The sequence below is a fragment of the Gasterosteus aculeatus genome, chromosome 7 (assembly GCF_964276395.1).
Source record: "Gasterosteus aculeatus chromosome 7, fGasAcu3.hap1.1, whole genome shotgun sequence".
Taxonomy (NCBI): domain Eukaryota; kingdom Metazoa; phylum Chordata; class Actinopteri; order Perciformes; family Gasterosteidae; genus Gasterosteus; species Gasterosteus aculeatus.
This window is the reverse complement of record NC_135694.1, coordinates 17,399,660-17,425,740: the sequence shown is the minus strand read 5'-3', so window position 1 is coordinate 17,425,740 and position 26,081 is coordinate 17,399,660. Positions and strand designations below refer to the sequence as shown.

Here is a 26,081-nt window from a genome sequence, read left to right as displayed (position 1 = left end):
CAGAGGATGTTACATGTAACCCATTGTAAAGGCCTGTGAGGCAAATTTGTAAAGTGCGATATTGGGCTATACAAGATAAAATTACTTTAATTGAAATGTAAAACATGTCAAATACACAGCTGAGAGTGATCTTTTCCGTGAGACTTATAGTAGGTGACCTGATGTCCTTCCCCCTATTAAACTCTGAGCTTCAGGTATGCAAGTATGAGGGATGATGGCCTTATAGGAAAATACCTGTTGAGCCTCCATGTGCCAATTCAGGAAATGATAGGGAGCATATATTGATGTAATATGTTAAGGAGAAGGAATTAACTTAGTGGTCATCACCCCTGTGATCTGGAGATTTGGTTAAAAAAGCACATGAAGAATTATTTTACACATACAGTCCAGGGAATTTACTTGTCTTTCTGTAATAGTATTGTCAGAAAATGAAATGTCTTCACAGGCTGAGGGAGCACGGGGTAAATTAGGTTAGCTCTTGGTTACACTGGTTTCCTACTAGAAATTCATCCCTCAGCTCACTGAACGACATTTAAGCTCAAAGGCTGTAGTATCTACACTTGTTCCACACGGCATGTTGAGCATTCCTCTCCTGTCCTATGTTGTTAAGGAAACAATTACTCTGCGGCCCACCGGCGGCAGTGACAGCTCGCCATATGGGGACACTGAATACTGTATACCATCAACACGTTGATGTTGTTCAGCAGGTATCGGATGGTACGCTTGTGTACTCTGATGTTAGAACAGGAAACTTGATTTATTATATATCGCAGACGTCTGCAGGGACAATCGTTTGGAAGTTTCTGGTTTAATCTTATCTTTATCGGGAACTTGTATACCAAACTGTGCTGAGAATGGCACAGCGATGGGACATAAAAAAAAAAATTGAGATGTAAAAGCATTACCACACAGCATGGCAGTTTCCTGCTGGGGGAAAACATCTCGTAAAGTAGAGAAATTCTCTTCAGTTTTGTTTTTTCCGGTGACATTGTTGCAGCCCCTTCATTTCCCTCGTTTAAAGCCACTACGGACACAGAGATTGCATGAGACCTGTATTGTTATCAAGGCATAATATTCCACTTCCAAACAATGGCCCTTTCAGTGGTCCGACTGGGTTCTAATGTGTCCTAGCCAATGTGATGTCACCTATCCTTATTAGAACAGTAAGAAGCAAGCAGAAAATTCTTTGATGTTAACACTGCTATCCTTTACTCACTGATTCCTTTTAGCCCATGATATTATTATATATGAAATAATTGAATGATTTGTGAATAGTCATTTTGCACTTCCAAAGCCCCATTTTGAAGTAAAAACTAAGGTGCTTGCTGGAACCTGACTCCCAATCGTGTGTAATGCCAAATTGAATAGAGACACCCACAGCCGAGGGGAAGAGCTCTGCTAACGGCTTGTGGGATTCCCAGAGCTGAGAAAAAAGCATCTTCCTCACATCACTAGCATGAAATGTTACTTTAGTGTCCATCTTGAGCCCTGAAATAGTCCAACAACTCCAACAATGACTCACAAATATTGCACAAATAAGACAAACACAAGAATATTTTAATGTCAAAGATCTGCATGGGCAGCCACAAACAATCAGTTTTGTTAACATCTTCAGACAGTTGGTGGTAACTGAGGAGCTTTTATTTATCATATCATGACCAGACTTTCAAGGTATCATAGCGTCAGTAATGCAAGCCAGGCAAAGATATCCCGCTGTACCAGTCAAACCATTTACTTCCCTTACTATAAATTACAACTCTGGTAAAAGATGAATGCATAAAGCTTCCTTACAACAGAGAAGAAAAACACCTCTGGCTTCTGGCATAAAGGTCCACCTCTACAATTAATTGTTTGGAAATGAGAACTTGGCTACATGCACACATCTCTGTGAAATAACATGCTTAAATAAAAACTCTGTTCATACTCTGTTTGTGTGGTGACAAAGAAAATCTGACTTTTACTTGGCTGACTGAAATAAAGCATGTTGGATCAAAGCCTGAAAGGTTTCATGAGATTATATATGCTGCTGGATGACCTCCACGTCCTTGAGATTGTACCAGATAGAATCAAATCAAAGATAAAGGGTTGGTTTTAACTACCAGATGGGCAGATATTTTGACCAGGTCAAGGACAATGGTTATCTGTCTGTGTTGTTTATGAGTCTGTGTGTGTCCATAAACGTCCTTCCAAGATACTATTTTCGACTATTCTGTGTGATTGAAGTAAAAGATAAAAATATATCATATTTTGATATAACACAGTATACACATATACAGTGATAGTAATTTGCATCCTAATGGTATTCTGTTGTTTGACCTTCAACCATGCATTATTTCTTAGTTGTTTTTTTTTGGGCTAATCAGATCTAAACCTGTTTTTATGTCATTATTATTATTATACTTATAATATTATATAATTATTATTAATGAATTATTTGTTAATTAATTCAACTGCTTATCTTACTATCATCTTATTTTTCATACATAATTAGTGAGCCTGAAAACATATCCAAGATAGTGTGGACTCAGCGTGAATAACGTCTACGAATCAAATTAGGGATATTTAATGAATCCACTGTTTTCTGTCAGCTCAGTAAAACATATATATACATATGCGCCGTTCCCATTCGTTGAAATGCAGTTAAATGGGAAAGATTTAATACAATTGACGTTCATATTAACATTTAAAAATCTGGATTACTGGATAAGATTTTTTAGATTCATAATTTCACCAGGATTTCTCTACATGGTTATGAGTATCAAATGAGGTCTCTCCAATGCTTCATTTTGAATAATTACATAGCACAGATTACGCCAACTTGTGTATTTGTTTAGTATACAGGGCCACAGGTGTTTTAGGGTCCCCTCTCTCAAACAGGTAACAGTGTTCATCCAGGACTGACCTGAGGAGGTGCATCAAGAGGGCTCAGCACATTCACAAGCTCCAGTATTTAAGAACACTTTAACCGGGTTCCAACACCATGGGAAAAGGTTTGAAAGCATGAAAATGAGAGAAAAATGTCCTGAAAAAAACTTGTTTTCTTTATGGAAAACAATTCTTCATCTCTCTCCCAGATTCTAACTTCTACTTAGTGAGCGGCACTGAGTAGATGCCACCTGGCAGAACAAAGCATGAGTGTAGTGTTTGATGAGAACCAAGAACAGTTGGTAGAGATCTATCATTTGAGAGTCAAGGGATCAGAAAGCGCCAGCTGGACTCATCAGCCCACCAGCTCCTCTGTGACGGTCAGTGTAATAGGGAAGTCCCACTTGGTCTACTCCAATGGGTGAGGACGGGAGCGAGAGTGGATGTGAACGAAGACTAAGCAGTGGAGTTTTCAGTCGTAGATCAGACCTCCTCCTATTCTCTGGTCTGGAGAAACCAAGGAATAGATTTATTCTCACTGGGTTGCAGTGAGCTCTTGGTATGCAGAGAACGCTGCGGTCCCAATGAACTCCAGCTTAAAGATGGCACTGCTGGGTCCTGGAGCTCGCTTTACCTGTGCTAAGTTAATGAGCGGCCATGTTGCCCGTGGTAATGTGCTGACCTGAGAACTAAGTTGAGGGTAATTGGCTGACTCCGCAGTTCTTGCCTGTAAAGTTCGAATTGATAAAAACGATGGCCTTTTAAAATTGACCTACAGAGGTTTGTTAGGATTAGGATTGCACTAATTGAGCTTTTACATTACAGGTCATTTAGCAGACGCATTTATCCAAAGCGACTTACATTACACTTTAAACCCATGGCTTTTTCCCCATTTTTGCCCGGGGAGCCATTAGGGGTTTGGTGTCTTGCTCAGGGACACTTCGACATGGAACATGGGGCAGCCTGGAATCGAACCAACAACCTTATGCTTCCCAGCACACCTTCTCTAATCCCTGCGCCACGATGACCCCTGAGCTTAATGTTTTCCTGTTTTTTAAAGTAGCTATATTTGCAACACAAATGAAGTATCATGATGATGATGATGATGATGATGATGAAGTATCATTGGCTGTAACAAAAATATCCCGTTGCCACTTAGCTTTTGCTGAGCTCTCAAGAATCCAATTCCAATTCGTCAACACGAATGAAATATTGAGTAACGCTTTAAACTCAATTATAGGCAGCATGCAACCGTATCCCACAAGATTCCTGCCATCAGCTTCACTGGAGAGAGCCATCCCAGCTTGTTCTAGCCTCATTTTGACAGTAACGCCTGTCATCGCTGGTTTCTACCCAGCTGTCATTCAGCAGTTACTTGGAGCTGTGAGCATTTCTCCCTCTGCCAAGGATTGAGGACACAGCTTCACTCTTATCCTCTGAAGGATCATCAGATAAGAACAAGGTAAATGCACCAGAGAGTCTCTCCCAGGAGGGAAGGGATTTCAGTTGCTTTGTGCTCTCGTTGCTTTGCTGTCTTTCTTATCTCTTCTCTTTTTGCCTCGCTCTATTTTTCTCTCCCGCTCTCACTCTCCAGCTGGCTCAGGAAGAACCCTATTATCCCAGGGGCCTATGATGGAAGGAACTCTCAGTAGATCAGAGTATAAACAGTTGCTGTTAAAAATTGAGGCTGTGGTGGGATTTGGGGCGCAATGTACTGTATGCACAGGAAGTGGTTCCTCGCTAAACACTGTGTACTCAACACCCGCTGATCAGGCTTCAGTGATATAAGCATGATTTGAAGTTAAGAACTGCTCGACAGACGGAGCGGTTTGCAGTCCCAACAGTGAGCTACTTTTCCATTAGTACTGAACACCTGGGGACATTGCTGAGCATATTTACAAGTGTTTGTTTGTTGGAGAAGAAATAAATTATACTGAAACATCTTTTGATGGCTTTTAAGAGTAAAGCTTCAGTTTTGACTGCGGCGGCGCAGTGTTTTGTTTCTCTTTTTCATGTTTCTCTACCTTATGCAATAGCTCATTATAGTTACATCAGAACCCACCCAAAAATGTGCCTAAATGTGTCTGGATTTGATGTATTTTACTTCTTTTTTTTCTGAAAATTATAACTGTGAAAAAGTTACATCCCCATTAGAACAGACAGCTTGCATGTCACAGGGAGAACAATAGCCCTGGAGTGAGTGAATCACAATGACAACGTGTTGATCCAAACCATAATTTCTAATGGGATCAGCACAGACCAGGAAACTAGCAAGTAGTTGGGGGAAGAAGCTCCCTGCTCTCCTCTGGGGATCAGGTAAAGCATCCACTTTATGGTACATTCACACCAGAAGCCAATTATTCGCGAGAGTAGATTCCATGTGTAATATGGATTTCGTTTTAAGTTGTTATACCATTGTTTTCGTTTGGCCGGTTTTCTGATGTAATGTGATTGTGTCGTGTCAAAGATGACCAGCAGGCGTCGCCATCTCACCACTAGGGGGTGTCTGTGCGTCGTACATGCGCTTCAATGGGAAAGAAGAAGAACGGCTGACGGAGACTAACGTTGTACCTGTTTACTTGTTACATGTATTTAAGGTGAGATTCTTATGTGTATGAAACACTTTTCAAGAAAACTGTTTACGCTTCTTAGTTAATGGCAGTGATAGATTAAAAAGTTGTCTGTTGTAAATAGTGCCGTTATTAGCATTGGCCTAACAAGCTAACCTATGTGTTCATCTGTTTTATGGAGAAGCCTGCGTACTCCCACGTTAGTGATGTTTGCATGTGTGGAAAAGTCTTAGAAGAAGGACGGCTGACGGGAGGCTAAACAGCAGGGCTCTCAACTTTTCAAGAAACCTGTGACATTTTGTCGGGGCTGGACGCTACAGGTCAGTGGGGACAGTGATGGGGCCAACGGCTCGGACCAAAGTCCGATTTCTTTTTTTTAGCTAAAATGTAAACTAACGGTCGCGCAAAATCTAACCTGTTACTTTGAGTGCGCAGTGAACAGCAGCTGTACATTATCGCTCACTAATTTACTAGTGATGTGTCGTTCGTGAACGATTCGTTCATTTTGGTGGTTTGGTGGTTATTCAACCTCCCCAATTGCGCCCCCGTCGGCCGTAGCGTCCACCACCCCTCCCCCGTATGGTCAATACCCGACAAAATGTTCAAGGTTTTTTGTAAAGTTGGCAGCTCTGCGATTGTACTTTAAGAAACTCCAGCTCCCCGGCAGATCGACAGGCGCTCCGCAGCAGAGATTGAACGCCTGTAAGTAAGTTGGTGGTCCAACCCAACAAGTCATCAAACTGGCTGCTGGTCAGCCTGAAGTAGCGCTAGAGGCGGCAGTCATCCAGACGCGCTTCCTGGAGGAATCCTCCTGTGCGGCGACGGATGATGTCATGAACCAAAACACGAGGGCGTTTGTGGTTCCGACGTGTGTAATTTCCACAACAAGTACAGAGCAGAGATAGTGGTTATTGGTGGATAGCCAAAATGATAACTGTCTTTACGGAGATAAAACACAGAGATATGCCACACACACCTTCCAGTGCAAATTCCTGTCTGCTCCTAGTGTGTGATCCTCGGTTTCTTCCTCCTGTCTGTGTTGTTCTTGAGAACCATGAGCCTATGTTTTGTTTTTGTGTCAGCCCGCAGTTTCCACCCCCCGTGTTCCGCCCACTGCCACGTCCCTTTCTTTGGCTCGGCTGTGGCTCATCTCGGCGATCGCTTCTGGCTGGGTCAAACGCTTTGGCGCTATGGCGCTTCCACGACACATCGTCTGTCTTTCCGGTTACCAAACTGGCCCCCAGATGATTCTTGTCTCAACACAAACGGTAAGAGTCTTAACCTCTCTGTGTGTGTTCTACCTCTCTGTCGTGCAGCATTGATCCTGAGTAGTACCAAGGAGTACTCCGGTTGTGTTCCGGCCTCCACACAGTGTGCCGCCATGTCTCCAAACTGTGTCATAGTGGGAGATCGGTGGAGTTTGGATCCCGACTCCGGTAGTGCAAGAGGAGTCTTTATTTGGTTTGCTACACGGTGGTTTGTTTATTCTTTTGTTATTGTTTGTTCACTTGGTTGGATTAAACCTGCTGCGTGAGCGTGCTTTTGGACTTACTGATATATTTCCACTACTACACCATGTCATAACAGGAGTAAAGTTGTTACCGGTATTTAGGACGTGATTTAGAGAACAACGGAAACACTGTTTGTCTTTGCCGTATCACCTGGAAGGGAGAAGTTTTGCTCAGTTTGGTAGCAGACCGGACAACTACACTCAAAAGAAGTGAATACTGTAGCTGTCATGTCTTTGTGAAAGGCGGATTCTCTGGTGGCCTGGAGCTGCCTAGAATATATAGTGACCAAATCACCTCTTGTTACCGTCATAAAGACATTTCTTATATTTGCATCACCAAATTGTGTTTTAGATTTGGCTTTTTAATTAATTCAAACAGCTAAATGTCAAAAACAGTGTCTCTCTTTACACTAGCCATGCTCTCCCTGTAATCATTTAGAGACTAGAATGTTGGGTTTACTGACATTTTTGTCAGTTCTGTTGTAAATGGATGACATTTTGAGTAAAGACTCATTTTTTGCAAAAGCAGCTGCTAAAACAGCTGAATGCTAAATCTATTGAATAACTACTGGGATGGAAATAAAGCTATGACCTTCTGGAGTAGTTATGTTCTATCGTAAAAGAAACCGTCTCAACATCTCAACAGAAAATCATTAGAATTATAGAGGTTATACAGACATTCTAGAAACGGTACGGTTCTGTAAAGGAAAAGAGAACTCAATGTAATTGAATGTTAGCAGAGTCTTGACCGCAGACGACACACAAAATGTTCGTGAAGTTTAATTTTCTAGGCGCGAGCTGGGAGAGAGTCTAAACAGATGAGTAGTTAACTAAAGCAGGCTGGAGGACTTGCCAGAGTCTCTCCTCCATCTGCTCAGATCAGTGTCATTAAGTGGAACAAGTGGCCCACTGCTCCTCGGTGCGCTCGCTCTATCTCTCATAGCCTACTGCTGTCCTGGGGCAATGGTTACATGAAGCCTAACCTTGTAGAAAATGACATTAGAGAATGCAAAACTATGGTAATGACTCAGCCGCACGGCCCACTGGCGGTTAGCTAACCCTGGCCTTTCTGAAAGCAAATGCTAATATATGCATCTAATGCTATATGGACTTAAGCTCTTCACAACTTTGATTTCTTTATGTGCTGATCAGGCATGAATGTTGGCATGTGTACCATTGCCTGTTCAAAAGTAATTGGATCATCATTCAAATGACCTCTTTTATATTTATATATATATATAGGGTATGGTAGTTTATGCAGAAGCTGTACAGAGAAATGTTCTTATTCAATGAGAAAGTTTGTCCGAACCTTTTGACCTGACTACATCTAATTTGTAGTAGACGTGGTTAGATGTGTTTACGGAGCAAAGCCGAGTTGTGTGAAAGACGGAGCTCGGAGGCAGGACAGTTGAAGACAGTCGAACATCAGTTCAGGCTGTCTGTGTGAGGTAAAGAGAGGGTTTGAAGAGGTCGGCTGCTGACCGTGATTGGGATGACGCGACTCCTCTGGGAACCAGGAGTGAAGGGCAGGTGCGATTCCACTGTGAGTTTGTTTTTGACCCTCTGTCAAAACTGAATGCAGGGTGTTCGAGGAATTGCAGTAAGGCAGGCTGCCCTTCTCCGCAGCGGACAGAGACACTACTATGAGCTCCCCTAGACATTGTTATTGTCATTTTAAGAGCATATTATGCTGCTGATATAATGATAATGTAAGAGCACAATAGTGCAATTACACCATTTTTAAGAACCATGAACAATCGAATGTTCATATCTTGGATAAATGAAACTGTTTCAATTGCTCAGGAGTACTTCTACAGAGGGTTAAGTGGGGCTAAGTGCCTCTCATTGACTTTATTTTGTGTAGAAGAGCCTCTGTTGGTGACATTTGATCTTAGCCATAGATTGCCCATTAATTGCCTTAATTAAGAAGACATGGATCTTTGCACTTGTTCCCTGAATAAACGGGCTGACAGTAGAGTAGTGGAGCTGAGTTGCTGTGTTTTTATGGCCGATGCGTATTACTGGAACACCACCTGCACATTGTAGGGCATCGTCTGTCCCCTGCCTCACGCTTTCTTCCGTATCATGTCCGCGGTAGAGCAATTTTCTAATCATGATTTAATTAGAAAGGGGAAGCTCAGTGTCTCCCCTCTTAATGATCGACAAAGCAGCTTGTCAAGCCTGTGGATGCTCTAATGGGGAAAAGCTGCGGGACTCTGGGTGGCAATGCAGCCTTTGAAACTACAGCATTTAAAGAAAGGTCATGAATCGTCTCTATGAAGCAAGTACAAAAGCTGCTGAAAGGACATTCTCTAACCATTCACTATTTCAGTTGGCTTCTAGTGGACAGTTTTCACAGAAACCCTCACCTCCTTGAAATTCATAAGACAAAATTCAGGGAAGTTATGTTCTACATCGAAAGAACAGACCCAACGATCACTTACTTTTTGCTCGAGGAGCCATATGAAACGATGTGGTAGGAGTGGGGCTAATATCGGCTGAATGCTCTGCGGGTAATGCAAAGCAGCTTGACATTTAAGGAGCAGAGTCTGCGTGTAACTGGAGCTGTGGCCTCTCGGTGGCTGCCCTTCTCCTACTGTGACTCAGGACAAAGCTAGCAACTGTGAGAAATACTGAGCTGCCCATTAAATGAACAAGTCGGGCTAAATTGGTCACATCCAATACATGTTTTTCTTTTTTTCTTTTAATGGAAGGAGAAAATGGAGACTGGAGAGTGGCAAACAATTTGCATTTAAAGTTTTATTAGATACACGAATTACAAATCTCCTTCACAGAGGTATTAAGAGGTTAGAGGGAAGACGATTCCTTCCTAATGGTTAGCCCTGCTACACACTCATGTCTTAAAACTCGTCTCAGCCAACTCCTCTTTAATTTGACACACAAAAGATTGAACCAATGGTATCATCAAAAGCCATTGAACTAACATTAAATAGCCATATGTGAGCTTGCTCATAAAACTGGATTAATTGCCCCTCTCCTTGAGATGAAAGGGCAAGTGGCCAGAGAGGATTTAGTGATTTAACGACCAATGTAACATAACACCAACTGCCTGCAGGCTACTGCCTGTATGCCATCTCAAATGTACTGTGCCACAGCCGAGTCAGCAAATCAAGGACCGGATGTGGTGCTTGTAGACACAGGGGTGAACAGCCATCTCTGTGGCGGCAGCACTGGGGAAATTCTCATTTCATCATCCTAATAGCTGAAGTATCCCTTAAATACGTTGAATTTGGTTATTTGATGTTGAAACATCCTCATGTAAAATGTCCAATAAAAATCATTATAATGGTGCTTGCAAAAGAGAAAAGAAATAGAGTAAGAAATAATACGGGTTTTCTGCAGTGTTGTTTTCAAAGCTCAACGTCTAAATTATTTATACAATAGAAGGGCTTTGCCGTTTCCTCTGTTAAATGTAAAACACGTGGTCTGCATTGCTCCACTGTACTCAGAAAGGTTCAGTTCCTTGTGAACGCACAGGAGGAGCTCTGCTCGCTGATGCTGTATGAAGCCGCTGTGTAAAGTACACAGTCATTTCCTCCCACCGTCTGAGTGGAGGTTTGCTTGAGTCCATGACCCCGTAAATCCCCCTTCCCGCTTGGAGTGGCCCACCCAATTACGCTTTTACCGGCTGCAGGAGACTCCCGTCGCTGGGCTCAATTCTCCTCCATTTCTCCCGTCGGTCAATATGAATTGAGATCTTGCGCAGATGGCCCCATTGTGGCAGCCCAAATTATATATTATATTTAACACATGTCATTTCAAATTACCTGTAAGGAAACCACTCGTATGACATGCCAGTGAATTGTTGAGTGTGCCCCGAGGCTGTTGCTGCAATGAGTCCAAAGGGAATCTGACCGCAGGGCCGTGTGGATAATAAGGCAATGTTCTTTACGCAGTGTAGCTATGCTTGTGCTGTGCAGCTGTCACATTACTACGTCTCCTCAGTATCAAATCAAATTGCTTCTGGATAACAAATTAAAACAACAGGGGATGGAGCCCCCCCACCCACCCATCCACCACCCACATTTTTCATGCCCAGATCAATAGTGTCCCCTCTTGGCTGACAGCTTAATCGTCTGCACTGCCTGACCAAACAATATAAAAGCCCTTTGTGCTGGCCCAGCACTTTCTCTACCACTCTGACCTTGCTCAAGCCAATAAACTCCACTCCTCCAAACTCTCCCCCAGCGGGGTCTCTTTTAGAGGACGGAGGCCAGATAACGCATGTAACAAGTGGATCCATTGATGGGAGTGCCGATCCTACTAGGTATTAATAAAGAATGGGGGATTGACCGAGGCAGGGCGATGATTTTTGTTGATACTGATATCGATAAGAAATTCAATAGAAGCTGTTGTCCGAAAGAATCAGGCTCAGTATTGGTCCATTGTCTGCCTAAGATCCTCTGGCGGGCGGACTTGGGCTGATAGCAAGACGGAAGTGACCCCGGCTCAAAATCGATGCGGCCGCTGCATTCAGAGAGCGAAGACGTTTCTTCTCTTGACTTGTGCTTTTTGAAAAACACAATCCAATCTGGCTTTATTGGCTTCGCAGTGCCAAGTGTTAAGGTGATCTGGCCTGTTGGTCAATGGAGCACAACACTTTACTCAGTGTAAAGCAGAGTAAAGATGACATGCAGTGAACACACACTATGTCAATGTTGATTTTATGCCTTGAAAATGCATTTGAAATGTCCGGTGACATTCGTGTAGCATGAACATGTGGCAACCTGCGGCTCTAGTTCACAAACACACACTGCATCTCCGCCCACGTGAAGAATACTGTATCTTCAAATCAACTGATAGAACAAGCAAATGGCATTATTCCATCCCGTTTCCCACGTGGTTGTACATGCTTCCAGCTATCTTTTACTTATGTCCTATTGTGGTTAATGTTTTAATTGCTCCCGATTTTGCACCACCAAACTGTTTGATAATCCCAACTCCTATACATATACAAAACATATTACATGTTGCATGTAAAAACCTTCTTATTCAGGCGTTTTTTTGCTTTCACTTTACTTTGACTTTGTTTTAACAATGGGTCTGGCTCTGTCGCACTCTGAGATCTGTTGATGAAGCGTGTGTTATAAATAAAATGTATTATTACATGTCATTACTTTATACACACAGACACCCAAAAGAAGACAAAGGATACATCGGTCTTTCTAGTTTGAGCAAGAGACGGCAGCATCATTTGGCCACATTTTAGAGGAGCTTTTGGAATAAGCCTTTCTGACCCATTGTCGTCTATTCAATAATGAAATGCGCACGTAAAAGTCTGTCCCTGAGACGCTGTTCCCATTCTGCTGTGATTGTTTCCAAGTCCCGTGAGGGACTTTGAAGTGTGATGGATTAGCATTGCTGGTGAAAGTAGTTGCCACTGTCCACAGATAAAAGTGCAGTCTGATACGACGTGTTTCACTCTTCACGTCTGTCTGCGAGCCTCACATTCTTTGGGCTTGTTCTGTTCCAATTAATACCCTGCTAATTCTATGAACATAACAGCGGCCTTAATTAGGCCGGCCTGTAATCTCAGGACCGTGGAACCGATCGCCACAGGTAGAGAAACAATCGATAGAAATTATACTACATCCTGCTGGAGTGGAGGGGGTAAAAACTAGAGAAGAAAGAAATTAAAAGGAGCGATAAAATCAAAACGTGATCACAATGGAAATTAGCATTCTGAAACAGGCCTGAAAAATATTTATGAACCATTAGAGCTGCAATTTTTCTTGTTGTGAGTTAATCTTTTTTCAGTTTTTTAATTACCTCTGCGTCATACAATACCTCCTTCCAAAGTGAATCCCACACAGACTTTGGTGAACACAAACATTCACTCAGATGAGAAAATACACGGTAAGTTTTGGAGAAGTAAGGGGACTGTGGTACCAGCAGGAAACTATAAACCGTACATTCACACCACTTTTCTTCAAATACACAATTTGATTCGGCTTTTTTATTTTGATGACACAGACTTGCAATCGCTAAGACTAAATAGTCTTTTGCGGAAGAGAAAACATGCTGTTAAATAACTTCACATTGGTTTACTTGGTTACTGCTCGTCTGATTGACAGACTGCTCGTGTTTATGTATTTATTATTAACAGACCAAACCACAGTAGATAAAGGAGAAGCCTAAATGTGTCTCAGCACTCCATGTTCCATGTTTACCTGAGCTGTTGCTGCAGAAAGTCTCCTTATCTGCAAAGAGCTGCCAATCAGCCACAGCTCATTGTAAAGAGGAGGAGAAGGCGTCTCTGGGAGGACTGATTTTGTTGGGACAAGAGGCTTTCTGCTCCTCTCATTGGGTCAATGCAGCATATGACAAAGCCCCCTATCAGTTGTCATCACTCCTCTACCAAATTGTAAAGACATTTATACTTCTCTCAAAAATGTTTGGAATCATACAAATGTATACAGTGATAACTCCCCCCTGGCCAAAAAATACGCTAATATCTCTAACAGAATGTGTATTTAGAGCCAAGAAATTTGAGACTTTATATCCAGCCCAGTCCAAAGGCATGCACAGGGGATCAGGTTGATTGGTGACTCTAAATTGCCCGTAGGTGTGTGGATGTGAGTGTGAATGGTCGTTCGTCTCTGTAGCCCTGTGATTGGCTGGCGACCAGTCCAGGATGTACCCATCCTCTCGCCCAAAGTTGGCTGGGATAGACTCCAGCCCCCCCGCGACCCTGTGTGCAGGATAAGCGGTTTGACGATGGATGGATGGATGGATGGATATATCCAGCCTTTTAATGGCTGCACATTCAGAAAAGGGTAAGTTGGTGCAGAGAGTGTAAACTCAGCAGAAAGTGGGTGTCGTCCCTCAATTGAACTGTAGTTAATCCAGCAAATGGCCTTTAATGTACCATAATGAAACATACGTTTAAAAAACTAATGCTTGAACTGCAATAAACTGCACTGCACACCTTAAATGGGCTGTGTTGGACATTCTGAATAGTAATCTAGCAGCTCATTACTATGCTATGAGTAAATATATGGTTTGTAAAGCAGAAAATGAAGTTCCTCTCCCTCTGTGTGTTTTTAATCTGAGTTTCTCTCCAGCAGTTTGCGCTTTAAGTGCATGTTGCTTCATGTAAGCGTGCTCCACTGGTTAGCAGATGCTGCCGCTCTGCACCGCTCTCATACGGTGGTTGCCGCTGATTACTGTTATCATGATTTATTATGAGATTTGAATGAAACAATGAGCAGAGCCGTTATACACTAGCTTTATGGACAAAACGTTTTTTTAATTTGGAATGTGGATTACAGTTTTGACTTAATGCACTATTACCAAGGGGCAGTGTTAATTTCGTCGACGAAAACTATGACGAAAATTTTTCGTTAACGAACCTTTTTTCCGTGACTAAAACGATCTTAAAAAATAAAAACTATGACTAAATATATTCTAACTTTCGTTAACGCAACGAGACGAGACGAACATGCTGGTGGTTGACTAAAACTAGACTAAAATGTTCTGAGTTTTCGTCGACGAAAACTAGACTAAAACTAAGAAGGATTAAAATGACTAAATGTGACTAAAACTAACATGCATTTTTCGTCTAAAGACTAAGACTAAATCAAAAATAGCTGCCAATATTAACACTGCCAAGGGGCTCCGATGTGCAAATCATTTTGAGTAATACAAATTAAAAAATGTATGGACTGCAGCAGAACCGTCATTCAAGGAGTACTAACATTGAGTATGTTGTCAATGAAATAGAACATAGAGAAATAGAAATAGAACGAGGAAGAGTTTTTCCACCATTCCAGCTTAATTGGGGCACATACAATTTCCCCACCACGACTCTGGCTCCCTGCCCTTTAGAGTCAACTTAATTGACTCCTGTTTTATAACAATTCCTTAGTCAGACATACCGAATTACTTCTATTCCTTCATAGCTCTTGTTATAAACTCCTGCACGTTGCATATTTATCAGGTTGAATTGCCGTCTCCTCAGGGCCCCCTGGTTCTCTCACCTCCAGCTGGGATGCTCAGTCTGGCATTGGATGCCAACACGGGGAGGATTTTCAAGTGCATAAGTCAGTGCCCCCTGGTCTCTGCATTTTAATTTTCTAAGGTCACGCTAAGTCCATAGCATGGATTGTTTTGATCCCACAGAACAGGAGTGGCCATCCTTATTAGGAACAGCACTGCTCTGGTGATCATGTGGTGATTCATATTCATAAGAAGGGAGGTAAGGAAGAGCCGCTGACTGCCCATCAGCTATTTTACCTGATCCTACATGGGTTTTATGTAAATGCCTCTGCAGCTCTGTAAACATAATGAGATCTGAGATTTTGGCTAAGGAGGATGGGGCTTAAGGTATTTTTTGACACATTTTGCCTGCATGTATCAAGCTCTACACATTTTGGTGTGCAGCTCAGCAATCTCTAAATGAAAGTCAAACTTTGCAGAGAGAATGTCCCAAGTTTACAGCTGCAAATCATTCCAAAGGAGTAGACATTTTGAAAGTGTTTTTTGGGGGAAACTTTCTGCTGTTTATTTACTCTTAATCAGTAACGCATACACTAATATTTACACAGCTTACCAATTGGTGTTCCCTTCTCTTACATCACAAAAATGATTCCCATAGACCTTGTGGTTGCAGAAATATATTCTTTCAAAAATGAGTATGCAAATTTTGAGCAGAGGCCTGAAAAATGGGTTGGTTTTAAGAGGTTTAGAAGAGTGATATTTCACTTGAGTAGAAGATTTGTGTAACTCGTATTCGTTCCTCGACAACGCGAGGGAACAGATATCCCTCGCTCACTGCCTGTCGGTCGCAGCCTGTATTGAATGAGAAGCAGCGATGCCAAAAAAGTGACTCGTTGTAGTTAAAAAGACTGGAAATGAATGGTGACCACAGATTGCATGGGGGGGGGCATTGACATAGGTGCAACAGTTCATCAAATTGAGGTTTGCAAGTCACAAATATATAAATATATTATCTCTTAATTGCGTGAAATGTCCCAAGGTGGCTCCCAATAAGACGCTCCCATCTGAAATGGATGGCAATGGCCTCGGGGCATGGCGCTAGGAACATGCACCTGTCAGCTGCTCATCTGTACTAAACGCCTACATTTTCCTCCATCATTCACGGCCTTTTTATTTCTCGAGCTTGTCGGACCCAAAGCATGGTGTGGAATACGTTCAGTGTGTTTGAGGTGTATAAATCCACTTGGGTTTGACCCATATAACCAGTGTACAGCTGGGGCGGGTCTTGTCTGTAAACATTCCCCAGATGGCAGGGTTGGCAGTGACATTATCAGAGCCTGCAGGGACAGGGCTCTTTTTCTTGCCTCTCTCTCCACATGCTTACAAAAGGCTCATTAGGATAAGTGTTCTTCTGGCAGCCCATCCATGTAATATCAGATTCAGCACAGAGCATTTGTTGAATTTAAGCCCCCCTTCCACCCAAATTTTCAGTCACTAACTGACTGACTGAATCTTTTAATTTTGAAGGGGTTTACGTGCTTGCCTATAAATCGAAGGAATACATGGACATTTAATCTGAAGGTTTAAGGCATGTGGCATTACCAGAGCTCTACTGGAGACTAGGGTTGTCACGATACCAAACTTATGACTTCGATACTATACCTGCCAAAATATTACGGTACCCGATACTTACGATACCACAAATAGGATAATGGAATATATTTATCTATGATAGTAATAAATAAAAAATCTGTAAGGTTCCTTTTTTTTACCTGCTATCTGTTTGACTGTCTGTGGGATGAACAATGCTTTATTTACTTGCATAGTTTGATATTCTCACATTCATATTTCCTTAACTAAAAATTAAAAAGGATTAGGTGCGGATCCACCCTCAGGCTCCACAAGCATGTAGCCTATTGCATCAAGTGTGTATTATTTGGTACAATTTTGTGTGCATTCTGACCTCATGATCATATAGGCCCACATGAGTGAAATTGTAGGTTATTTTGCATGTATATATTTCTGCTGGACTATTCAGGAACTTATTTGGGGTCTTGCTTTGTCTTGTGTTGCTTGATGTTTGACTGTGTTAGGAAAGTTGTTGTCAAGCTAGCCAACAAAGCTACAGGGCTGCCAACTCTCATGGTTTCCCCGTGTGACACGTGTGTTTCCATGTTTTCACACACATTCAATTTATTACGTAAAAAAAAAAAAATCTGCGCTGGTTCATCTAAACGGCGCATCTATAACCCGATTTGCTGCAGGTAGCGTAACTTACCCCCCCCCCGTCAGCCCCCCCGTCAGCCGTAGCTTCACCCCCAACGTCTCACTCCAAGGTTTAGTGAAAAGTATCCCTATAACATTACAAAGAAGCCGACTCGAGAGCACTTAATACTAGCATCAATATGCAAGCGTTTTTTAACACGCTTGCTAACATTGCTAATGAGATGTCTGCTAGCGGCTAAACTTACTTTGTTTATGACAAACTAGCAAGTTAACAATTTTCCAAACACAGTCAAACATCAAGCAAGTGCAACACAAGACAAAGCGGACGTCCTCTTATACCCGGACATTTCCTCTTTTCGAAAAAATGCGTCCGGGTAAAAGAGGACGTCTGGTCACCCGAGCTAAGCTAGGCTAAGGCTAATCGTGTTAGGCTGTATATGGTTGAGCAGTCTGCTACACGAGGGCGCGTCTCCCCTGATAACTTGCATGTGTGAGAGCTGCGCAGTCAATGTGTGCAGGCAGCCTGACACGGAGCGGAACAGTGAGTGCGCTCCAATTGCATGCTTTTTTTAAAGTACCGGTACAAAAAATATTCAAAACCGTATTGTTTTCAACGTATGGGTACCGCGATACCTTTCTAGTACCGGTACACCGTGCAACACTACTGGAGACCACTCCTGTCCACAACAATGCAACTTGCTTTTATTTTACACACTATTTCTTCCTTTTAGTTTGCCTCCTGCTTATTTTTTTCTCGTGTTCAAAGGCTCACAGCAGTGCCATATTGGTAAAGGAGCTGGGATCACTTATTCAATTTATCCTTTCCGGGTTAATTGATTTACAAATGTTTTCTCATCAAAGTTTTAAAATGTTCGATTAGTCACCAACACAGATGCCCAAAAATAGTTGAAAACTTAACTTTGTAAATGGACTACTTGTTTAGCTATACAAAACAGCTACAACTATAGCTACGCCTTGTTTAACACAATGTCATCACTCTCACACATTCCTTAACCGATTGGAGGGACTGTTAACAGCAATGTCTATTTCCAGAAGTTCTGACTCATAAATACTCAAGATAATTGATGAGGGTGTTGGTGGTAACAGTCCCCCCTAAAGATGCAGCACTTTATTTATGCATTACTGTTTGGATAAGAGTCGCCCTGGGCCTGTTTTCATTCCCACCTACATGTCCCATTAAGTCGCCTTATTAGAATGCTGTAAGCAACATGCTTCATCCGTGGATACGCTCTCCATCAGACGCAGGCTTTGATTTCCATGTGCGCCAGTGGGTCGTGTGTCTTTTGTCGAGCTCCTCGGGGTAATGAGAAAGGAGAGCGATAGCGTTTGGCCTCTTTGTAATAACCTTCGCTTCTCACAGCAATGCCTTTATTTTCTCCAGGGTTTGATCCATTGTTTGGTGCATTGTTGTCTGCTTCACATTGGGGAGGCCTTCATGCTAATTCAGTATTGGAGAATCGTTTTCATGCCGCATTCTGCTTGTGTAAGTGTTGATGCTCTGGGCGAGAGCTTATTCCACCAAAAACAGTTATCGTGCACGGTCGAGGCAGAGAACTCAAATTCAGACTGGTTTCTGCTGTATTGTAGATGCATACGCTCTGATAGATTGCTCCATGCGGTGGAGATTACACAAAGTACTGATTGATCGCCCTCTCTCTTTTCTCTCCATCCCTCCATCTTGTACATGAACATTGCTCCTCAACCGTAATCTTTAATCTTCAAATTTTAACGGCCCGTTGATTCAGAGGCACCCTCAGCAGAGCAGTCAGGCTGACCTGGTTGGTCCGTATCAGGATTCGTCCAGCACGGCCTTCTCACCGTGCATCAATAGTGTCAAAGTCACAGCTCATTAGTTTGGGTTATTGGGCTCCGCCAGCGAATAAGTCCCTTTCTCTGATGTGACATGACTGCCAATAAAATACAGAGGAATGCCGAGGCTTGTTATGGAGACTCCCCAGTCAACGTCTTTTGCATCATTCAGCGCTACAATGTGTGAATGTGTTTCTTCAAAATAAGTCAACTAATATCCAGAGTTTAAGGATTGATGATTGAACATGTTTGCTAAGTAACAGTTACTAGCCGAAAAACAGCCTCCGAGTGGAAAATGTTACTAACGTTAGCACTGCAAAGGGCTTTATGATTATCATTATAAGCAGGATTAGAAAGAACATGGATGGCTTGCACAAAGACCTGTGGTGTATTATATGTTTTTAATTTCAAAGTTGAGTGAACAGTAGAGGAACACAAAATAAATCCATATGCCAATAAAATCACCCTGTGTACTGATAGTTACGAGTGAACAGTGATAGAATAAGCATCCTGCCGGGATTTCTGGCTGCAGTATTTATTATCTTGGTTAGCAACATCAAATGTGTTCTATTTCTTCTGGAAGTGCACTCAGAGGCTCGGATCAGGGTGAGCATATGCAATGGAAGTGCATTAAAAATAAACCTACACCACCAACATATTTATGTTTTTGTGATCATGAGGAAAAGCTTATTTTATTGTAATAGTGTTGAGTGTCCTTGATTGCTTGAATACGCTTTAATGTGGTGATGTATTTTTCTAAAAGCAAAGATGCTGGAGCAGAAATAGACTCCTATCTCTGAGAAAACAGACTGTTTTAAGGCTTTTTCTCCACATATCATTTACGGTCTCATTAAAGTGCCCGCTTTTTTGACTGAAGCTACCAACAGCTTTTTCACACATGTTTTGTGCTTTCTTTAAACAAATTGAGCCCTTGGTTCCACATACTTATCAGTCTTGCCTCACTCCTCTCGTTATTAGACAAAGAATGTCACGCAGCCCTGTAGGAAGTACAGCTCACTGCTTCAATAAATGTCATGCTGTTTAAAGTGTTGTGATGTAGCTTACTTCTGTTTTTGCTGCCATATATTTCACAACAGCCAAACAAACACAGAAAAAAGCACACGACCATCATTGAACATTTATGTATGACTGTTATGATGGAAGCATTCAGGTTGGGCTTAAATACATAGTCTAATGGAAAAAAAAATCCTACGTTTCTTTCTCTCTTCTTTCTTCGTTCCCTCGTCCTCTTTTTGATCCAACAACATGTGAGGGAAGGTTTGGAGGAGCTGGCAGTTCAAGTCCATCCCTTATTTTTAGCGCCCATGTCAAATGTGAATTTTTTTCACTGTACACCGCAACATTACTTCACGCTACAGAAGCTCTTATTTCAGGTTCCACAAAATCTCTTAATGGCCCAAACTCCATCTCCCAGCCCATCAACAGGTGAAAGATAGACGTAAGCACGCTACTGTAGAATACAGATTAATGGGGCAGCTGGCGAGGCCCCGTGGGTCCCTCTGCTCCACAGCGCCTGTCCCCACAGGGATAGCGCAGATTGACTCTCCCATTTACTATGTGCAGAGATACAATGCCGAGGAGTGAGTGGTCGTGGCCTAAAGGGTCGGGTTCAACATTAATGTGACATACCAAAATGTGGTATGCGATAGAGACCTGCATTGTGTCAGCAGAATTAATATTCTGCTGACACTCTGAGAACTGGCTTTCGAGACGCTTTAACCAGTTTGTGTTCATTTACTGCCTAAACATCCATGGCAGTGAATTGTGATTATTCCTGAATGGTTCATTCACTTGCTTGTGCAGGTTTCCTAGTTGTGTTTACAGGATACCTGTAGACAGGCGCAGCAAACATGAGGCGCTGGAACCAAATTGGTCCAATTGAAAATTTACAGAGCAGCTTTTGTTCTGTATTGTATTCCATTTTGGAGGAATGTGGGGAGGTGGGGCTTTCTTTAGTAGCTCAGTGACCACTGATTTTCTGTCAGAGTTCATCACATTTGATAGGCTCCGACTACCCTGTAGATAACAACGGAAAGCATTTCTCAGGTGCTTTAAACACTTCTGGGAGACTCATCTATAGTCCTGATGGCCTGTCCACGCTAATCCATTTTAGCTCTCCACCTCCCTTTTACCTCCTTATTGACACAGTGCTACTATTTTATGACACTCGAAACTGGCAAAACAGCTCCAAAGGGAAATACAGTATGTTGCTTTTTTTAATGGTTTTTGAGAGTGAGGAAAAGCCACTTGAATTATATCAGGTTTCACTTCATAAACTCCTCTACATTCCAAATACCAGTCAAGGCATATAGCATTTTAATAGACCCTAATAAAACTCTTGCTTAAGTTAATGTATTGTTAAATTGAAATATAATAGTTTATACTTTGTCATTTTCTACAAAGTGCTGAATGAGCCTGGGCTGGAATCAGATCCTGTGTGTGTGTGTGTGGGTGGGTTTATTGACACTTAGCCAGAGAAGAATGATTGGAGCTCTCAATGGAGAGGTAGACAGAGGTGGTGAGGGAGGGAGGAGGAAGTTGAGATTGAGGGTCTAATCTATGAGCTGTCAGCACAATACCAGATGAAATCCACCACTCGCTTGATGAGGAAAGGCCTTGAGGTGCTAATAGGAGGGATTGGGAGAAGGATGGCTCCAATGTACAGGTCAATCCTGTTCAGGTTTCCCCACCAATGAAAAGACAGACGGATTATTAGAGCTGGAGGTTCAGGAGAAGCTTAATAACTAAATTTACTTGCCGGCAAAAAGTCATCCCCACATTGTTAAGACAATTTGGGAAAATTGGAACATTCAAGCAACATTTCAATTAAATGTAATCGAGAGAGAGAGAACACACACCCCTACTTTTGTCCTTCAGTGTTTCTAAATAATCAAAGGGAGGCTTGTCAGAAATGATTAGGAAACCACTGGTGGGATGGATGGGGATGAATGGATGAGGAGAGCATGTCCAGGGCCAGCAGATGGCTTCGTCTTCAGGGAGCAAATGCTGTTATCTCAGAGAGTGTACCTGTCACTAATCGGATTGTGCTCCTTTCATTCTCTCTGTGGCAGATTGATGTTGAATAATCAAAGGTGGTGGTGCCAAGACGGAGCACCAGGCCATAGGGATTAGTTCCCGTCTGGGAGACATTCATTTGGTTTTAATGCCCTCAAATAATGAAGGACTGCAGAGGGGAGGCGGCCAAATAGAGGGCTGCGTTTCTCCCCCGTCTGCAATCTGTTGTCCAACCGGAGATGTCAATTAAAAAAAAAAAGTGTGTTATCCCAGTTGCACTCGATGTGTCTCACTCTTTATAATGCCTGATGATTGTGGGGGGCCCGGCTCCAGAGGAGTTGGAGTGCTTCCATGGTGCACATGATCGCAGGAGTAAAAAAAAGCGGCAGCCGACTGGAGGAATGGCTTTCATTCCCCTCTCGCTGTGTATCTCTTCATCTCTATCAATCGCTCTCGTTATGATGATGCGTAGCAACCAGCAGGATACACTGAATCATAAAAGGGGAGCGAGCACTGAACTCAACTGCGTGCTGTACAAAAAAATGGTTTTGTATTCATTGTGTATAAGCAAGCCACACATCAAAAGTGCTCACTCAGATCATTCATCTGCACAAATCCAGCCGCAGGCCATTCCTCGTTGAGCTTGTTTCTGCACTACCTGTGTGTGTGTGATCCTGTATTTTGGCTCTTGTCTCGGTGAAACTGCATGTCCGCTGCGGTAAACCCGGTAAGACATCAAATATGGGAGCAGCACAGCTCGCTCCTTGGGAAAATCTCGAGGCTTCATGGAGCTTGCTTGCCGTGTCCTTGAATCCCATTATTTCTCTGTCGTCCACTCAGTTCAACCCAGTTCTCACACAATGCATCCGCCCAAAGCCTGGGAACGTCATGCTGCAGAGCAAAGGACCATTTAACCCAGAGGAAATTGCTCATTACCACGGGCCGGCCTTCCTTTCTCTCCGTGCAGGTCTAATGCTATTACACTGAGTCTCAGTCGCCGTCCGCCTCGTACCGGGACCTGCCAGTCTTTCTCACATGGCGCCGTCTCTCAGCTCCAATGATGAGCTTGAGTTGCAGCTTTAATGACGGACGCCTGTCAGTCTCACTGAGTCTGAGGAATGGGGTTCAGTTTCACAGTCGACATCCGTGGAAGTCTCACAATTGTATCCTCCCGCTACAGCAAGGAGGTCAGTGTTAAGAAATAAGCCACTAGCTTGCACAGAGAATTCCACATTCAATGGGACGGAGAGAAGATTCGTCCAATTGGAATTTTCTATCTTCTAGCAGCTGGCACAGAGTATTTTCCATTTCACAAACTGCAGCGCAGCGGGAGGCTGTTAATTAAGCTTTCTCAGCGGCAAATTCCGAAGCTGATGAGATCAGATGAACCGATATATTACCTTGACTTGCTTTTCCCTGTGTGTCAAATATTTTGTAAGTTACTTTATATGTGAGGATGAGCAAAACCAAACATGTTGATATTATGTTGATGTTTTTATCAGCACGCTTACATTTGCTACAGCGTTGGCTCAGTCAAGTGTCATCAGTTCTACAGGTATTTGGTCATAAACATAAAAGTATTTGATAAAAGGAAATATTGATCTCGACATGAAGCATCCTAAGAAGATCAAAATCATGTCTTCTCCCTCTTCTTTGGCAGCCTTGTTCATTTTGTTCAGATAATATTTTTATTTGTTTGAGTAATACAACTATTAAGTCAAGTAAACACCAGCCAAGTTCCTCTGTGAGGAAAAGCATCTTTAAATTAAAAGGATTAAAGGATCTAACCTAGGTCCCCTCTCTTTTTCCTCATTTTGTCCATGTAGCTGTATTTTTTTATCAAGGCACAAGATAATGAAAGATATTGCCTAAACATGAAAGGTTTCTCTATTCATCAGCAGTCCATTCAAATATTAATATAATAGCTACACTCGATTACTTGTTGACCAGTAATAAAAAGGAATAGGTTGATTTTCACAAAGTGGTACGTACCAAAAAAAGTAATCCAGCTAAATGTCACCATCAGCCTGCGACCACATAAAGTGCTGCCGTCCCATTTGTCCGTCTGTCCGTCTGTCTCACTTCAATGACAGAGACCAGGCTGGGCGCCATCATTCCTGTTGACAACCAAAATCATCTGTCCCCCTGCTCATCATTAACCCTGCTGGCTGCGTCCCGGCCGCTGTGCTGAAACCGATAGAGGAGAGAGATGGATAAGGCTGCTTCCTGGAATAACTGGCAAAAACCTGATATGTCCCGGCACAGACTGACGATTGCTTCAACGCCTGGCACATTTTGTTGTTAGCAGCAACAGAATGATTCTTGACGTCTGCGTTTCCTTTTTTTTTCCAGTGCCTCAGTCTTACTGCTTGTAGAGAATCTCTTCCGGCTGGATATTTCTGTCAGAGAGAATAAGGATTTCTCTCTTTTCAGTATGCGCTGTGATGCCAGCTGTACACAATGAAGTCATTCTAATAGGTTTTAATGCCATATGCTGTGATTACACAACTGCACATTGCATGATTACACCGCTATTATGTTCCATTACCAGTAATCTATTATGAGTCTCAATCTGATCCAAATCTGCATGCAATATTTGTACAAATATATCTAGCAATAAATGTGTGGCTTCATCCAAAAGATAATTTTCAAATTGTACCAAATAGATAGTTAAAAGAATAAAAACAGCTAGGTTAGTGATGTCAGCGTTTAAGCACTACAGCACAGTAAATGTCACGTCAATGGTGCTCCTTAATTTTAAAACAGTGCAAAGGAAGGAAACAGTCGTACATAATATCCCTCACAAATAGATCGCACTTCCTTCTCATCTATACTATGTGATTTCATGATGCATTGAGAAAAGACAATGTTTGTTTTGTCTATTAACAGCACAGAGGCATCTGATCATCATTTTTCAGGTGTGAATTGATGTCCTTACCCAGCGGAACACATTTGCTTTAGTTAGGAGCGTTGCAGGTAAGCTTTCTGCTAAATACTGATGTATAAATATATGTATGACTTTTTTCTTTTATCTGAGGCAGCAATGTGATATGTATGATAAAATATTTCCTCAGAAATATGCCCTCATCCATCTTCAGATAATGAAATGCAGGAGATGAATGAAACGTTTTTATTAGACCATATCAACACACTGATTACACCTTTAACTCAAGACAGCACATGTGGGGAGCATGTTTGACATGCATGGTGCTTTCTATTTTTGATCTGTTTTTAAAATTGAGCCCATGTATATCAATGCCACTTGTAAAATGTGTAATTACATTACATTACAGGTCATTTAGCCGACGCTTTTATCCAAAGCGACTTACATTACACTTTAAACCCATGGCTTTTACATTTGACTTGAACCACCAACCTTGCGGTTCCCAGCGCACCCGCTCTATCCCCTGCGCCACGACGACCCCATTGTAAAACCAAACAGCTCAAAACTAGTTCCAGTGTTGCAATATTGCAGTGTTACAAGGCAAAGAATATATTGATATATTCTCAAAATGACAGTTCCTGCTGTTTTGATAGGTAAAATGTTTACAATATCCAGGTTGAGTGTTTTTTAAATGTGTACTAAACACAACGCGTTGTGGATTAATAAAAACTGATTCTCTGTGCAGCTTCTCTTTGCAGTGTGTCGGCCTCGTTAGGTCTGGTTGTGCAGAGCCGACCAGTGTAACCTCCGGTTCACCTCAGATAATACTGTTAGCTCTGTCGCCATGTTGGAGGCCATTTGTTCAGAATTTTGCAGTATCAACAAAGAAACTGATCACAAAAAGGAAAAGGGTTGAAATTCAATTGTAATTCATTCATTTCATCATCAGATGAAACAGGAATTTCTCCATCCACATTTGGACGATAAGAGGCCGCTGTAAGAGAAAATGCCCATGAAAAGATTGCCACGTCTTTCATGTAAGAGAGTTGGTTCTAACAAATGGTCAGACTTGCTGCACAAGAGATACAAGCCACCATTAAGAATACACTGACTGCTGTAAGATAAATGCCATGACAGCATAGCAGCTGTGATTAAAGACATCCAACATGCTGCCACGGCCACAGACCTGTGTTCAAGCTGC

General features: G+C 42.3%; 1 protein-coding gene across 1 annotated transcript in view; it reads left to right on the top strand.

Moving 5' to 3' along the window:
* Positions 1-5,314: 5,314 nt before the first annotated feature.
* The window catches only part of auts2a (activator of transcription and developmental regulator AUTS2 a), a 316,878-nt gene continuing 296,111 nt past the window's right edge, over positions 5,315-26,081 (top strand). The window contains exons 1-2 of the mRNA XM_078106530.1: positions 5,315-5,462; positions 6,518-6,703. The gene's annotated coding sequence lies outside the window, so the exon portion shown is untranslated. The remainder of the gene's footprint in view (positions 5,463-6,517; positions 6,704-26,081) is intronic.